Source organism: Pinus tabuliformis, chromosome X, assembly GCF_031772625.1.
Source record: "Pinus tabuliformis cultivar Carrire ecotype Pingquan chromosome X, CPIR1, whole genome shotgun sequence".
Classification (NCBI taxonomy): Eukaryota; Viridiplantae; Streptophyta; class Pinopsida; order Pinales; family Pinaceae; genus Pinus; species Pinus tabuliformis.
In genome coordinates, this window is record NC_142308.1 from 1,440,646,239 (window position 1) to 1,440,661,877 (window position 15,639).

Here is a 15,639-nt window from a genome sequence, read left to right on the forward strand (position 1 = left end):
GCCTAATGCGTAAAGCATAAAACAGAAAATAAACTGAAATTCATGCGTATTAAAGGTGCAGTGAACACGTCATATGCTTCATGGTCGAGCTGGAGGTCCTGGTCGATATGGGCAATGAATCCAGCATTAGATCATGTTCCCCACGGCTTTCAAAACACGGACAAGTCATCCTTTCTACCGACGTGACCGCCTTTGACCGGAGGTACAGATGACGTGGCTGGCTGAACTGATGGCACAGGAACCTCGAGCACATATATTCCAACATGCCCATGTGGCTCGTTCTGCAAAATGGCACGTGTAACCTTGAGATCAACAAAATGGCTGCGGGATCATCAGATGGCTGCGGAATCAGCAGATGGCTGCGGAATGCCTGTAAGTATGTCAAAAACCAAACAAAACAATCACCCATTAGCAAAGCTCACTTGATCATGTTTAATGACAACTAATGTAATGATCTGGGTGGAAAATGAGGCAAAAGAGAGAGGAAAGTGATGAAAACAGTAGGTAATGATGGATGATAAGGTGTAAAGTAGAGGCTCTACATACCCCCACTACGAGGGCATTGCATGTCCTCATGCAAAAACACTGATTAATCAACCTGTTGTGATGCCTCTGCCAAGACATCCAATCTCCTCTTCTTTCTCTGTGTAGACACATTGACCCTTGGCTTCTTTACTAAGCATCTGAACTTTAGGTTGATCAAGGCTCTGTCTAGCCTTTTGCATTTCTTCCTTAACTTTTTGTTACTTCTTTGCCACAGGCTCAAATGTAACATGGTGTTATCATGAATCATCTTATCCAATTTGGCTTGCTCTTTCAACTTTTCATTTTCTTGCATGATATGTCGATTTAGAACCTCAATCTCAAAAATTTCCTGTTTTAAGGAGTGGACTTGTTGTTCTAAAGGTTGAACATTGCTTGGGCCAGCGGCTGCTTGCTCCAATGTTTCCAGATAATTATACACTTTTTTGCTGCTCCGGGTCAACCTCAGGTGACTTTTTGGGACTTGGTTCATAATCGAATTCAGATCCATGTTCATGCTCAAGTTCATGTTCAAACGGACTTTCCTCACGTGGAGGACTAGTCTCAATATGCTCAGCATGTGAAGGACTTTCTTCTAAGTCAGGACTTGTAGCACCTTTTTGAGGTGAGCTTAAGTCAATGAAGAATGACTGTTTACCCTTTGTGGCCCCTACTTTTCTGTTTTGTAATCTGCTGCTCCTTCTTACAGAGGTGGTACTCTGTTTTTCTTTTGGTACTTTTTGCTTCTGTTTTGTCACCTTTTTAGAGAGGGCAGTTTTATGAAGTTTGGCCATTCTTTGAGCTAAGGGCTGAGTGTCTTCCTCACTAGTATTCTCAGGAGTGAGGTGAGTTTCTTGGACTGCAGATTTACCTTTATCTTGCTTTCGTTTCTTCCTCCCTTCTTTTCTTTTCTGAGCAATTTCTTGAGCAAGTTCTGAAAGAGTTTCAGTGATAATTCCTTGGGCTGCTTGGCTATCATCTTCAGTAAATCCAGGATCAATTTCCTATTCAGGATGCTGTATATCAGTTTCCTCATCAAACTGTTCTTGAACAGTTTCCTCTTGGGCAGTTGTTTCAGGCATAGTGGTATCAGGAACAATAGTTTCTGTTTGGGCAGTAGTTTCTTGGTTAACCCCCTCTCCTCTTTTTCTTCTACTTCTTTTTGGCACTTGAGGGGACCCTCCAGAAGTTTCTCCTAATTCTTGAAAATGATTTCTTATGAGAAACCCCTCCCATGTGTCTCTTTTTGATTTTAATTGTTCCTCAACCAGCAATTTCACAAGACCGTGATGACATAAATGTGCTTCAATATTTCTGGGGTTCTTTTGGACCATTGCACACATTTTCTTAAGACTTGAAAATAAAAAGTATGGGAGGTTAATATCATCTCCTAGAAAATGCATCATAACCTTTGCATGATAAACATATAAGACCCCAAATCTTCCTTCGCAAGTGAAAAATTTTTGCACTAACAAGAGTAAAGTGGTCCACTCCTCCTTAACATAAGAAACAGGAATCCCTTTGGTAAAGATACTGGTGTCCATACCTGGGTTTTTTAAAATTTGTTTCCACTGCTGATCTTGAACTGACTGGTTCTTAAACCACCTTTCTCCAGTCTGTGGAAGTGAGGTAGCTTGTGCTATGCTGCTTTCATTGACTGTGAATTGTAAGTCCCCTATCTCCACGTGATTATCTTTTTCTCTGAAGGACCTTGCAAAGGCCTTCGTAACCTCCTTATGGTAGCCTTTGAACTTCTGAATGCATTGTAACCAGTTTGCTTTTGTAATGCTTCTTTGACCTGAGGATAACCCTCCAAAAACTTTGAACCCTCTGGTTCTGCCCTTAGAAGCTTCCCCATTGGCTTTTATGGCTCTGTTCTAAAACACGGCTTTAAGGATGGCTTTACACAGTAAACTCACGGCTCTGTTTTGGAACACGGTTTCAAAACGGCTTTACACAGTCAATTCACGGCTCTGTTTTGGAACACGGCTTCAAAACGGCTTTGACTCAGTGGATTTACGGCCTCAACATAGTGGACTATGGCTTTAGCTCTGGATACGGCCGTAACAGACCTTCACTAGTGATAGAATTAGCGTAGAGGAAAAACAGAGTATAGTAGCAGCGTATTGCACAGCGTAAATGGAATGAAACAGTGAGTGGAAATGGAACAGCGGAAGTGAAATGATATGAGCGTAAGAGGGTAGAAGAGTTATGGAATAATGAATGGAAACGGCTATGTCCTTAGATTTCGGTTTTGGAGTTACACTTGGCTGCGTGAGTTAATGTCATAGAGACGTAGTACATTAGGTTACGTCACCTAAGTACGAGATCTTAATGGAAGCAGCAGCCGCAAGTGAAATTCAAAATCGTGGTAATCAAGGACTGATAGACTTGGGAGATACGTGGGTATATGGTCGCATGACTGGTAATCATTACACTTAGTGGCAAGAAACATAACCTAGAAAACTTTGCATAATGAAATAACTGTAAGTTTAGGATTTAACCCATACCTCAGATTCCCGCTTAGATTTGCCTTTGATGACTTGCCACTAACCCTTCGCTGATTTATGGCTGTTGCATGACCATTTTTCATTTATTATTGATGACTACTGAGCTGCAAAGAAATTTCAAACAGACTGTGTGTTTTTTTTTTATGCAGGTACAAAGAGCTGCGGAATCATTAGATGGCTGCAGAATCTTCAGATAGCTGCGGAATCTGCAGTAGTAGCCTCCGACTGCACAAAAACAACTTTTAACTATCTAAAAATGACTTTATTGATGGAGTGGAATGTAGTGAGTGGATGGATGAATGAAAAAAATGAGGTGGAGTGAAAATGAATGAAATGGTGGATGAAATGGTGGTGATGATAAAATGAGATGAAATAAGGGGAGAAAGAGATTTTTTTTTTTGGAAAACATGAGGTGTCAGGTGACCCTGATTTTCACCTCAGGTTTTCTGTATGAGACTGCCAATCAGAGATTGGTTTTCAGGCTCATACATTTATTCTTTTTTTTTTCTTTTTTTTCTTTTTCAAAAACCAAAGCTTTAGGCTGATGGAGGAGAATAATCCTTCTCCACCAGCCTGATTGCAGAACCTTCTTTGAACAATTTGACAAACTCTTCTTTTGAGAATGGCTTCTGGTAGATTTTCAAGCGATGGCCATTCACAATAAGAGGAGTATGAAATTCATCGATAGTTTTTACTCGAACTGCTCCATTGCTAAAGACTTCATCAATCTCATATGGCCCAAGCCAATGAGTTTGAAACTTTCCTTTGAAGTCTTTGAATTTTGAATCAAACAATAGAGCCCAATCTCCTTTCTGAAACTTCCTTTCCTTGATATGACGATCATGCCATTTAGATCTTTGGTGCTGAACTAGATCGGTCCTTAGAATTGCATCTTGTCTTATTTCATCTAGTTCATTTAGCTGGTCCATTCTGTGTTTTTGAGCTTCTGAGAGGCTCATTCCCAATTGGACTGCCATCTTGAAGGTCTTGATTTGGAACTCAATAGGAAGCAGGACTTCTTTCCCATAAACAAGTTCATAGGGAGAATGTCCTGTTGTGTTCTTCCATGTGGTTCTATAGGCCCATAAGGCTTCAGGGAGCCTTTCCGCCCAATCTCTTCTATGAAGATGAACAGTCTTGGTGATAATGCCTTCAAGAACTTTATTGGTAGATTCCACTTGACCATTGGATTGCGGATGGTAGGGAGTAGATTTTCTGTGCTTGATCTTATATTCCTCCATCAGCTTCTCCATCAAATTAGATGTAAACTGGCTACCTTGATCTGTCACAATTTCCCTTGGGACACCAAAACGAGTGAAAATATCCTCAAAAAGAAATTGAACAACTGAATTTTCAGTGGCAGAAGGCAATGCTTTTGCTTCTACCCACTTAGTAACATAATCAGTACAAACCAGTATATACTTCTTTTTCTTTGATGGTGGATTAATTGGTCCAACGAAATCTAGAGCCCATTTCTCAAAGGGTTCGATGCATACCTGAGGCTGTAGAGGCATTTCATTTGAAGGAGTTGGTTTCCCAACTCTTTGGCAGCTGTCACACCTTTTAACATATTGCTTTGCATCTTTAAAGAGAGAAGGCCAATAATATCCTAAAGAAAGGATTTTATAGGCTGTCCTCTTGTCCGCAAAGTGCCCGCCGCATGGTTCATCATGACATGCCTTAAGGATGTCAGGCATTTCATCTTCCCGAACACACCTTCTGATTATACAATCTGGCCCTGTTTTGAACAATTCATTAGAAATCCAAGAATAATGTGAACTCTCCCGAATAATTTTCCTTTTCTCATTAGGAAATAAGTGTAGAGGAGGCTTCCCTGTAACAAGATAATTAGCCATATCTGCATACCAAGGGGTCTTGGTAGTCACTGCAAACAAGTATTCATCTGGAAACTTATCTTCTACTGGAGAATCTTCATTAGTGTTTTGGATTCTAGACAAGAAATCAGCTACTGTGTTTTGCTTTCCAGGTCTATCTAACACAGTAATGTTGAATTCTTGTAAGAGTAAAAGCCATCTTGTAACTCTACCATTAGTGACAGGTTTGTTCATTAAGTATCTTATGGCAGAGTGATCAGTATGGACAAAGGTTTCATAGCCGGTTATGTAGTGTCTAAACTTGTTGATTGCATGTACCACAGCTAAGAACTCTTTTTCTGTAACAGTATAATTTAACTCAGTAGGAGTCAAATTCTTACTTGTGTAATAAATGGCATAAGGGATCAAATCCTTTTGTCCCAAAACAGCTCCTAGAGCTGTATCTGAAGCATCAGTAGAGATGTGGAAAGGGAGTTTCCAATTTGGCCCCCTTAAGATGGGTGCTTCAGATATTCTAGACTTTAAAGCTTCAAAGGCAAATTGACACTCAAGATCCCATTTAAACTCACAGTCTTTGGTAAGCAATTTGAAAAGAGGAGATGCTATCCTAGTGAAGTTTTCAATAAATCTTCTGTAATACCCAGTAAACCCAAGAAAACTTCTAACATCCTTCTGGCAATTTGGAACAGGTAACTTAGAGATGACTTCAACTTTGGATTTATCAACCTTGATCCCATCTCCTGAAATATGATGTCCTAAAACAATCCCTTCAGTAAACATCATAAAAAAAAATTCATGACTTAAAGAAAGATTTGTTTCCTTACATCTTACCAGTACTTTTTCCAAATTTTCCAAAGCTTCATCAAATGTATTACCATAAACTGTGAAATCGTCCATGTATACCTCTACACAATCATGAATCAGATCTGAAAAGATTCCTAATACAGCCCTTTGAAATGTAGCAGGTGCATTGCACAATCCAAAAGGGAGTACTCGGTAGGCAAAAGTTCCCCAAGGACAAGTAAATGTGGTTTTGTCTTGATCTTCAGGTGCTACCTGAATTTGATTGTACCCACTAAAACCATCCAAGAATGAGAAATACTTTTTACCTGCTAAAGTGTCTAGTACCTGATCAATAAAAGGTAAAGGAAAATGATCCTTTAAGGTTGCCTTGTTCAATTCTCGATAATCAATGCAAACTCTCCATTTACCATTCTTTTTGGGCACTATAACCAAGGGAGAAACCCATTGGCTATCTGAGATGGGGTAAATGAAGTTTACCTTGAGCAATTTCTGGAGTTCTTCTTTCACGATTTCCCTAAGGTTTGGATTCATCCTTCTTTGTGGTTGCCTAATAGGTCTGCTATTCTCTTCAATGTAGATGTGATGAATACAAGTCTTAGGATCGATTCCTTTCATGTCAGTGTATTCCCATGCAAAGGCAGTGGAATGTTTTTGCAACAGTTTAGTTAATTCTTCTTGTTGTGGTCTTCCCAAGTTTTTGTTAATGTTTAATGTTTTTCCTAGGAGGATTTCAACTGAAGAACTACCAAACTCTTCCATTGAGAAGAGAGACATTTGTCTAGAGGAGAGATATTCAATGTCTGCATCTATCTGAAAATGTTCAGAGTCATATTCTAAAGATACTTCAAAATTTTCTAATGTATTTAGAATTTGACTATCCTCACTGATCTCAGAGATGGTTAGCACTGGTTGTATAGTATCTTCATCCTCTACCCATTCATCTTCTCCTATTTCTGTTATATCTTTTGCTGGGGGATACAAGTTGAACTTCTTGGTGGAATTACCATCTGATATATACATGTCTCCAGACCTACAGCTTATGAAAGCATCAGCTGTGGCCAGCCAAGGTCTTCCTAAAATAAGAGGATGTCCTCCTAGATTGTTCTTGGGAGTTAAAATCATAAAATCAACTGGATACTCCCAAGAATCTAGAGAGACTGGAATATCTTCCAATACACCATTAGGTTTAATGATTGATCTATCTGCAAGATGCAGCAAAGTAGGTGTAAAGAGAAGATTAGGAAGCTTTAACTGATCCATGGTCTGTCTACTCATGATGTTGATAGCGGCTCCTAAGTCAATTAAAGTATTTGGGATTTCAACCCCATTAATATGAGTTTTGACAATAGGACTACCGAGATCTACATACTTTTGCATGGTAATCTTACCCATCATTATGTCTGCAATTTTTCCAACTAGATGTATCCTTTTAGTATCTCTGGTTCTTTTTACTGTTTTCTTTAAACTCAACTCCTTTATTGTCTTCGCTAGAATGGGAATTTCCTTAATGGCTTGTAACAAGGGGATCTTGATACATACATTTTTTAATTCATCTAGGAAGTTATAGTCAGGCACCCATATCTGCTTTTCCACCCCTTTATCAATTTGCAATCTTTCAGGAAAGGGAGGTGTAGCTGTAGGTGTAGGTTGCTCAACTAGGGGAGTTGTAGAGATTGATTCTTTTTCTTTTTGGATATTTTGGTTTTGAAGGGATACTTCAGAACCTTTATTGACTTTGAGAGATTCCTCCTCAGAAATGCTTGGTTGTTGAACACTTGTGGAAGGTTGATCTAAGATTCTACCTGATCTGAGTTGTACTTCATTGAGAGGAACAACCATATAGGTAGGGAATGGTTGACCTTCCATCACATAAGCATTTTGAAGGTTCCTATTATTTGGATTCGGTAATGGCTGAGAGGGAAGTTGATTGGATTTCTGCTGGGATTGAAGTGCTAATTGAGAATTTTGATTTTGTGGAGGAGGTTGTTGTTGTTGAGGGTATGGCAATGATAGTTGTTGACCTTGGTTTGGAAGTTGTGGAGCTTGCTGATTCTGAAATGATGGAGGATATTGATAGAATTGAGCAAGTCTCGCATAAGGATTTTGCATGCTTTGCATCCATGCTTGAAAAGCATTTTGAGGTTGAGGCCAAGGTTGTTGCCAAGGATTCCAACTTGGTTGGGATTGAGAATTCATAGAGTTGTTAAACCCTTGATTCTGTTGTCCTTGCCAAGGTCTCCTTGCAATAAAACAGAGAGATTCAAGTGTATCTGGATCCTCTTGAAAGACTGCTTTGAGGCCAGGGATTGAAGGACAATCCTTGGTCTCATGAGTTTCTGAGCAAATTACACATGTTTCTACAACGTGTGCATCTAAGGGACATTCCCTTAAAGCATGTTTCTTTCTACATTTCGGGCAAAAGATAGCCAAAGCCTCAGCTTCTGCTTTTTGTTTATTGTGAATTTTAAGGGTATCAAGTTGTTCACTAAGACTCCCTAAGATGTCAGTTTTAAATTCATCAAGCATACTGCCGATTTCAGCCCTACTCACTGATCCTGTTGCAGATTTATTTGCCCTAAGGAGAGAAGGATCTCTAGGCCCTTTTTGAGTTTTTGATTTGCCCCTTGAGAAATGGATACAAAGTTCTGCTATGTCATTGAGAGAAAGTTGAGAAATATCCCCTTTCCCCATCATGTTTAAGATGTCTATCCATTCATCCCTGATGGCTTTTAATAAGAGGGCTTTTAAGGTCTCTTCATCCAAGGTATTCATTTTTGCTCTTTTTAAGTTATATTGAAATCTTTCAAGCAAATCTTCTAGACTCTCATCTTCTTTTTGCATCATTTTAAATACCTCGTCCTTGTGATTAGTAGGCATACAATAGTCCAAATACCTATCCAAAAAGGTTTGCTTCATTTCATCCCAAGTCCTAATGGATTGAGTAAGTAACCCCATGAACCATTTCAAAGCTTGATCTTTTAATGTTGAGGGGAACAGCTTGAGTTTTTGAGTATCATCCAGATAGTCATAGGTTCGACACACAACTTCAAATTCAAACAAGAATGTTTCAGGGTCCTCAGTTCTTAACCCATGGAAATTTGGGAGGACGGATGGTAATGTTTTTCATGGTGGCTCGGGAATCCTCATTAACAATGGGAAACCCAAATGAATTATCCCCATCTCTATTTCCTCCTCCAATGGGACCTCTACCTCCTCCATTATTATTGTTATTTCCTCCTCCTCCTCTACCTCTACCTCTACCACCTCCTTCTTCCTCTGCCATGATGATTCTCCTAGGGATTTCAAAATCTTTTGGTTCCTCTACAAAGGGTGAATGAGAAGAGATTTCTCCTTCTTCTTCAGGTGATTCTACTTCCTCAATTACAATTGGTCTTCCTGTAGGAGAAAGAGAAGAGTCTCTTCTTGGTTCAAACTCAATAGAAGGTGTAGGAGAGTCAACTCTTGGCTCTTGAATTCCAAGTATTCTAGGACTAGGAGTTTCGGTTGGAGATAAGGGAGGTGTCTCTTGTCTATCCCTTGGAGCAGATGGACTTGTAAAGATTGAACTTCGAGCTCTAGCTAAAAACCTTCCCCTAGAATCTCTAGCTCTATGCATGTCATTTTTTATTTTATCTTCAAGTCAAGTTAATAGTTCTTTTTCTGATCTTCCAGGTAACTCTAGGTGCAAGAAGAGAGCATACTCAAGAAGCTACTAAATCAATAACTTTCTCCTTTCTGATCCTCCAGATCACTTTGAAGTGCAAGAGGAGAGCATACTTAGATAGGCTATTAACTTCTTTCCTTGAAATTTTTATGTTTCTTTTTTCTCTCTAAGTATGGTTACTTAATTTCACTTCCCCGGCAACGGCGCCAAAATGTTTAGTCAATTTAGTATTCCTAAATTGCTAGTATTAATTGTCAACCCGAGGCTCGTAAGCTGATGAAGTGAAGGTGTACTATATGTACTTAAGCAACTTTCTTAGAGCTTTTGTCGTTTGGGGTGTTGTTTATGGTTAACTTATCTTCCTAAGATGGAGTGATGATTATAGACAGATGAGTGCAAGTGTGTGAAAAGTGAGTTCTAGATGAGTGAAAGTGTGTGATTGGTGATTTCTAATTACTTGCTGAATTTGTAAAGGAAAAGAACTTGAAAGAAATGAATAAATTGAAATGACTTGAAAGTAAATGACCACATTCTAATGGCATTAGTCTCTATTCATATTGCTGCAAATAAAAGAAATAAGAAAATCACTTCAAGGACTGATGATAATGGTTATCTCTTCCTAACTCCCTGATTCTACCACATAGTACTGCGTAAAACACAATTAGGAAGTAGCTAAAGACAAATCCAAGAATTGATAAAAACTCTAGGTGACAAATTATAACACTATTAAGCCTTTTCCATCATACTGCTTCCTACATATATGATTATGTGTAACAAGAGGAAAAAGTATTAGTGCTACAAGCCAAAGCTACTTAAAAACAAGCTGCAATCAATTAGTGTTCTGTTCTCTGAAAGATAAACCATTAATGATAAAGAGAACATAAATTAATTAGCATCCAACTTGTAAACCTAAGCTAAAAACTAATCTAGAAAACAGAGTAAAAAGGGCAGCATTATAAATAAGACAACTGCAACTACCATCAGATATTAAAGCAAATACAAAACACTTAATCCCGGGTCAAAAACCTGCAAAGAAACAAAGCTGATCAGTGAAAATAAAGGCTGCAGCAATGAAAAGAAAGTAAGCTGTACATAACTTCAAGAAAAGGAAATGTTGTAAGTAAAATAAAGAAATTGCAGAAGTATGAACATGAAATACTTATACACGGGCAGTCATGGACAGGGGCCCTCCATCCAAACAACCCACAGAAAACTCAGATGATTTGGAACTTCAAAACAGCACTGTTTCCATTACTTCATATGCAGAAATACATAATCAAAGGGCTGGAACAGCACTATAAAACAGAGTTCTAAAAGTGTGCTAAAATTCTCACAAAGTCATAAACTACAACAGCTAAAAAAGTTAACATAAGCGTACGCAGACGCAAGTATATATAGGCATCTGCAAGATGGCCTAATGCGTAAAGCATAAAACAGAAAATAAACTGAAATTCATGCGTATTAAAGGTGCAGTGAACACGTCATATGCTTCATGGTCGAGCTGGAGGTCCTGGTCGATATGGGCAATGAATCCAGCATTAGATCATGTTCCCCACGGCTTTCAAAACACGGACAAGTCATCCTTTCTACCGACGTGACCAAACAGCTTACGCATCAACGTTAAGCTGCCTTTATTTGACCGTAACTTGACCCCCTTTGACCGGAGGTAGAGATGACGTGGCTGGCTGAACTGATGGCACAGGAACCTCGAGCACATATATTCGAACATGCCCATGTGGCTCGTTCTGCAAAATGGCACGTGTAACCTTGAGATCAACAAAATGGCTGCGGGATCATCAGATGGCTACGGAATCAACAGATGGCTGCGGAATGCCTGTAAGTATGTCAAAAACTAAACAAAACAATCACCCATTAGCAAAGCTCACTTGATCATGTTTAATGACAACTAATGTAATGATCTGGGTGGAAAATGAGGCAAAAGAGAGAGGAAAGTGATGAAAACAGTAGGTAATGATGGATGATAAGGTGTAAAGTAGAGGCTCTACACCTCCATTAAAATCATTAGCTCCGTTCCATGTCACTGATGTGGGATTCATCAAGGCCCTCCTTTGACGGATCGCTTCTTGTCGACATCAGCTCATTATCGAAGAAGTTGATCTAGGAACAAACCCTTCAGTACTTTGAAGCTTGCATGCCTCGATGGCAAGTTTCTCACTTCCGGCGACAGGTATACATCAATGACCTTCGACCAGAAGATTTTGCGTGGTATTCTATGCCAAGTCCTTTATTCACGCCACGTGAATTGTACTGCAGTACCTTGAGGGTCATTATCATTATCGGTGATTCCTCTCGCGCTTGTTAACAGTTTACATCATTGACCGGTAATCAAGCGATGTATTTCCATGTTCGACTTCAGCGCAATTCTCACATGGATCGACTTGTACTTAGAGTGAAGATCGAACGAGTTTGAAGACCCCGGATCTAGTTTCATCCATCCGGGCTGCGATATATATTCTGGAAAGATAAAGACATTTGGCATGTACATCATTGCAGCAGATGATCATCCTACTCAAAGGATGATAATTTCGCCAAAATTATCAGTCTACCATCAGAGGATCGTCTGTTCTATGTACAAAAATGAATTTATAAAGCTGAGCATGGGAATGCCTGCCTTAGCTAGATCATGAAAGCAGTATGAATCATAATGTATTGTATTGTATTTTATTACAGGTCTCCTCCCAGCAGATGGATGAACTTCGGACCCTCCTGGATAAAGCATTTCACCCGATAAACGACCTCATACTTTAGGGGGCAACTGTTATAGAAATTTTTGTGCCTTACAGCATGAAGCATGAAATGTCCATAATCTAAGGGATCCAAAGTCCCTAAACATGTTGTTCCTACCCCTAGAAGAACAAGGCAAACCAACCACAGCAATTCACAGAAGTTCTCCACCTGAAAACACTCAAAAACAAGCCAATTCTGGATCATGTCAACTACTCCACTAAGCATCTGCGCTGAATGTCAACTGCTCCACTGTCTACCTGCGTTGAATGTCAACTCCAACAAAGGCTACCTGCGCTGAGCGTAATTGGACAAGTGGCAGGCTCATTCCTCAATGTGTCAATGCCCAGGAAGCTTCCAAAATGACACTTGCATCAAGGAATTCGACTGGTGATGAGTAAGAGGTTCCAAATCTCCAAGTGGAAGCAAGAAACTCCAAGTGGACTCAAGAACTGAGAGAGGGAGAGGACACTAGTCAGATCTCAAGCTGACTCATCCTCTCTTCAAAACATCTATATATAGATCTCTCCTCCATGAGATCTAGAGAGGCTGGAATTTGGTTATTGCAAAGAATTGTTGTTGGTTTGAGACTGGAAACATTGGGTGCTTAATGCTTTGAAGGGAGCTGAAGAAGGAATTCAATTCTGCTGGGAAGGAGATGCTGGATTGGAGCCCTTTGGGTTGTATCTCTTCCTGAACCCTGTTATCAATCAATAAAGTTATCTTGGTTCTTTCCTATATGCTGGTGTATTTTGTATGATTGCATTAGTGTATTTGATTTACTTCTAATCCTGAATCATTTATGAATATGAATATTTGCCTTTGTGTTGTGTTCTTCTCTTGTCGCAAGTAGTTGTTCTCCTGTCACAGGTAGTTGTTCTCTTGTGCAAGCGAGGAGGCAAGTAGCTGTGGACACCCAAAGAGAAGAGGATCTAGATCGAGGGACAACCGAAAGACAATGGTAAGTCTACCAATCTCCCCTCTTTCAAATTTCATAAAGGAAGAAATCATAATAGCTGTATTCGTTTGTTGCTAAGGCACTGTCACACCTTAGGTGGATAGGATCGTCCTGCATAGGCATTTTTCCCCACAACACTCATCACCTGTTGACATCCTGTAGGAAAACCTATAGTGGCCCGTTTTGAACCCGAATTGAGAAAAATCATCACTAGTAGCAAGGATTAGGCCCCTACTTTCCCTCCAATCCAACTGAACCATTGTAGTCCTTTTCCTCCACACCTATCTCCCCTACCAAAGTACCAAGCAAGATTAGCGTTTACATTTTTCAAGAAAAAGCATAAAAAGGAAAAAAATATTTTATATTTATTGATGCACACAACAGTTAGCACTCTCTAGATCATATTCCATGCTCAATTAGTGTAACTCATCACATGTGATAAATAGGGTTAATTTATGTTTATTTTACATTTAGTTCATGATCTTTAAGCAATTAGAATATGTTTCTTTCCTTGTACTTTATTTCTTGTAATAGGTTAGGGTTTCTATTTTAGTTCATTTTCTATAATTAGTTTAAGGTTTGATTTCAGTACATGCAATCCAATACATCATGACAGCAAAGGAATGACACATTGTATGTTGCACATATATTTTCAATACCTCTTAATTTTGTACAAACCCCTGGTTGATAATTAAAAGTCGGTAGCCTTTGGAGTTCCAACATTCTTGCTGCAATACTGAGGCTCACTTTTTGGCACTGTTTCCTTGGAGTTGTCAAAGTATGCATCATTTTCTTCCTTAGTTGATTTATTTTTTTTTAGTTTGTGCAAAAAAAAAAAAATATTTGCATTAGACATATTTGATTTCAAAAGTAGAAGATGCATTGCATTAAAGTTTTCGTTCGATCATAAAAACAAAAACAAAATCTCTCCAAGACCAAGCCACCCCCCCATTTGATCACGTGGTGTAGTAAGAACCACATCACCATCCACTTTTGCAGGTACAAGAAGAAGAGATGGAAAATAATGTAGCAGAAATGGATGGAGCTAATGACAATGAGGAATATCCTATAGGATATCCCATTTAGGATACTGATATCAATGTGCACATGAAAAACATTGCTCCATCTTTTCTTCCAAAATTTCATGGTCTAAGGTTAGAGGATCCAAAAACCTTTATCTTTGAATTTGAAGTTGTTTGTAGATCTTACGGTTACTTATTAAAAACTCAAAATTTGAGATTGTTTCCAGAAACATTGAAGGATAGAGCTCTTAATTGGTTCATGAGTTTAGCGCTTAACTCAATAAGATCATGGAATGATATGCAAAATATATTTCTAGAAAATATAAAGATCGTGATATTAAAGAAGAAATATTTAGAATGAATCAAAGAGAAGATGAGAGTCTAGAGGATCTAATAGAGAGGTTCATGTATAATGTTAAGAGGGAAAAACTACATTCTTTAGGATCTGACACACTAAAACCCATCTTACTTAGAATAATTAGGGATGAGTGGATTGATCTCCTTGATCCTTGGATAAAAAGAGTGTTTCCAAGAGGTCTCTAATCTCTTTCTAGATTTTTTCCAAGGCCTAAAAGATGTTATAGAAATGGGAGAAACACATGGAAGTCAATTTAAGGGTTTGCCCTAACCTTAGACTATCATTTATGCTCAAAACATGTTTCTTGTAATTTTAACAGGGTTTCCTGTAGGCTTCCTATAGTTTTGGCAATAATTATTACAGGATGTCCTAGTTCTCGTCTAAAGGAATTTTGAAGGTTTTAGAGGTGTCCAAATGGTGGAACACGGTAGCAGAAGGTTGATAAGGATGTGGAAGACCTTGCCAAACTGAAAAATCTTCAATAACCCATCTTGAATAAGGGGAAGAAAACAAAGTAATGGTGTTAAGAAATAATGATTTTTCTATGCACAAATAGCTTTTTGGGTTTGTCCTTGCAAAAATTAAAACCAAGATTCCTAAGAGAAATGATTGAGGGGTGCACAAGGGAGAGGCCACCAGGGCCATTAATGAGGCACAATGAGGTCACTAAGTTTCCCAGAGGATGAGAAACACTTTTAGCAAGGGAGTATGATGGGCCTCTAAATTAGACATAAATTGAGGCCCATGCCTCTAAATTAAACATAAATTAAGGACTATGACCATCCTTCAACACATTAAACCTCTCTTTTTGCACTAGATAATGTATTTTTAACTTTAATATATTTATTAGGAATGTTTATGAATAATTGCATATTTGTGCCTAATATTATTTATTTTTTGTGGAATGTTATGAGAATATTGGGCAGATTATGAAGATCTGGAGGAGGAGATAATTTAGGGACTTGCTCCCTACTACAGGAGGATCATTATTAAATAATAAATCAACAAGATATTATGGAATTATGGCACAGATTGTGGAACTCCAATGATTGGGAAAATCTAGGAATGTGTTCCTCGCCATTTAATGCAGATTCCTAATATTGGGAAACAGATCCACTAATTAAGAGATTTTGTGGGGAAAGCTTCCTCATTTCATGGAGAATGATTCCTAATAATTTTTTATAAGAACCAAGTCGAATTTTCCTTTATGGATATATTTTT